Source organism: Capsella rubella, unplaced genomic scaffold (assembly GCF_000375325.1).
Source record: "Capsella rubella cultivar Monte Gargano unplaced genomic scaffold, Caprub1_0 scaffold_6, whole genome shotgun sequence".
Lineage (NCBI taxonomy): Eukaryota > Viridiplantae > Streptophyta > Magnoliopsida > Brassicales > Brassicaceae > Capsella > Capsella rubella.
Genome location: NW_006238918.1, coordinates 15,372,744 through 15,375,696, shown reverse-complemented (window position 1 = coordinate 15,375,696; position 2,953 = coordinate 15,372,744). Strand labels below are relative to the sequence as shown.

At 28.8% G+C, this 2,953-nt stretch overlaps 1 long non-coding RNA gene across 2 annotated transcripts; it reads left to right on the top strand.

The window, feature by feature from the left end:
- Positions 1-863, top strand: LOC17881682. 2 transcript variants are annotated; one of them, XR_002833328.1, is made up of 3 exons: positions 1-78; positions 508-553; positions 640-863. It is a non-coding gene; the product is annotated as an uncharacterized LOC17881682 (long non-coding RNA). The 2 variants fall into 2 exon arrangements; XR_002833327.1 differs by having other exon boundaries at positions 7-553.
- Positions 864-2,953: the final 2,090 nt, after the last annotated feature.

The window sequence follows — 2,953 nt, the reverse complement described above, 5'->3', positions numbered from 1 at the left end:
AGTGGAGGTTCCAATTGAAGGTATATAAGCCAATTTTGTGCTATGATCTGCTCTGACCTTGTAACTCTTCATCTCAAGGTAAAGAATGATATTTGGCAGTTTGTATGTTACCACTGCGAGTTTATTCATATGCCTTGTATTTGGGATATAGCTTTGATTACCACGGCAAAGTTAAGTTGGTTTCCCTTGGGTTTAGTGATCTATCTTGGCTTTAGGGTATAGTTTTGAACACCACCACGTTGTGAAATTTGTCTGCCTTGGGTTCATTCATCGAACTTGCCTTTAGGTTATAGGTTTGAACTTTGAACACTACCCATCTTTATATTAATTTCCCTTGGGTTTAGTCTTCTATTGTGGCTTTAGGGTATAGTTTTTAACACCACCGCGTGGTGAAATTGGTTTCCCACAGGTTCATTCATCCCACTTGCCTTATAAGTTATAGCAAGAATTATAATGATGTTCTAGTTTCCGATACTCTTACTATATTGCTAATCTGAATTTGTGTAGGTGAAACAAATGTTGAGTTCGCTTCAGTCTTCATCACATTTTAAAGGTATGACAATACATTAATCTCACATTGACATAGGGGTATTTACTTCCTTCCTCTGCTTCATTCTCTTATTATCTCCTTTGTTCCAGCTGATTGTTATGGGGAGATATATAGATGTGGACAAATCAAGAAGAATGGAAAGCTTCTCACTTTATATCTCAACGAAGCTTATGGATCTGGATTCCAATCCAAAAACTGAGTAGTTGTTCTGATAAAATCGATGATCTCACTTGTAATTGATTCATAGTGGATAAAAAAAATTCATGATTAAATTTTTATATACGATAAGAAAATAAAGCTAGTTTCGTGGATATAGTTTTTAAGGAATTTTCATTATTAGTGATTTAGTGGTCGAAAGAAAATATATTTAAACTATCTTGTGGACACAATATTACCAATTAATAGATTGTGATTTGTGAATCAAGCAAATACAGTAAAACCTCTATAAATTAATAATGTTGGGACTATGGTATTTTATTAATTTATAGGGATATTAATTTATCCATAAATTAATATTTATTATTTTATAGTGTCAATTAATAATTATTAATTTATATTGGTATTTAAAAAAAAAATATGCATTGACACAATTTTACAAAATAAGACTACTCTAATAGATATTATAAATTATAGTTTAAAAATGAATTTTACATTTTGAAACAAGAAATTTGATTATAAACTACAAATATTATAGATAAGTTCACTTATACAAATGATAGTCATAAATTCAAATGTATAAATATGATTAATAACCTCAATTGTTATATTTTAACATTATATATAATGAATATTATGCATATTTTAAAATTGAAAACATAAAGAAAATTCGATTATTTTTATGACTTGTGATGGAATATTTTACAAAATTATTACTTAAAATATACTAACATAAATTTTTTTATTGAGGTGAACTCTCGGAGAAAATTTATTTTTACAGAAATAAAATAAAACATATATTAATATATCTACTTATATATATATATATATATATATATGTATGTATAGTGATTATTAATTTATGATATTATTGGGACTATATTTTACATAGGAATTTCAAAAAAAGTATTATCTTATTATCTTATCGAATTTTGTCAAATTTTACACCGGCCCGACTTGGGACTAGCAAAATTTATTAATTTATAGTGTTTATTAATTTATAGAGTATTAATTTATAGAGGTTTTACTGTACGTAGTTTCCTATGAAATACAAAATTGTTATAATCAATTGGTTAGCCATGCTTAATTTGTCTGATGTCATCAACATATTCCAAGGTTAAAATTGTCATGCACAGTTCGATTTTGCTTTTTATTTTTGCTATAGTTGTAACGATGCCTAAATCCGAAGTTAGATCCCAAATAATGCCTATTCTTACAATACACTCGAAACTAAATGGGGTCAGATATTTTAAATCAAGCCATCGGGTAACTATTATATATGCAACCACAGAACTAATACAAAAAAAAAACTACAACATAATCATAATTCCTTTATTTTAACATTCTTGTCAGGAACTATAATATTTTTACAATATCACATCCAATATAGAAAGACTTTCATGTAAATATATACATGAGTTAGGTGAATTGTATGAAGTCTTTAATTTATATCAATATATACATTATTCTTGAAAAATGGCTATAGTTATGATTTTTAATTTGGGAAGATTGATCCTCAACGTCTATATTCACTTTATGATATGAAAACAATCGATTTTATAATTGTCCAATTTTTACCATAGTCTAACTACAGAAGGACAGTGATAAAAGTGGTACGAAAAAAACAAAAACAATGATAAAGTGAACCAATTATATGTCTAATGGTGTTAAAACTAAATTCGTCCAATCCGAACATCTCCATCTACCTTACCACAAAAAAAAGTGTTGGTTTAAGTTTGAAGTCAACTTGAGTAACAAGTTATCCTATTCCTAAACCGAGTTATGGTTAAAGAGATAAGGATTATATGTTTTAGGAGTTATCTAGACATAAGTGTTTCCTTATAGGATTAGGATTGGTGTTATTATAAATAGAGATGTCGAGTAATGACATAAGGTGTGAGTTTGGAGAAAGAGATTGAGAGCTTAAGTTTTTGAGAAAGTTTTCTTAAGCTAATAAAGGGTTTTTACAATCTTGAGTTCTTACAAACAAACATTCAGTTTCTATATTTGGTATCAGAGCTTATACAAACGATTCTTGAGACATTATGGGGGATATTGTTGATGCATCGGCTGCTCAAACAAAGAAAGAAGGTAGCTCTTCATCAATCAAGTGTCCTATGTTGTCTTCATCGAATTACACTGTGTGGGCTATAAGAATGAGAATTCTTCTTCGAGTACATAAGGTCTGGGATATTATTGAAACACCAACAGATGATGGTGAGAAGAACGACATGGCTATAGCCTTGT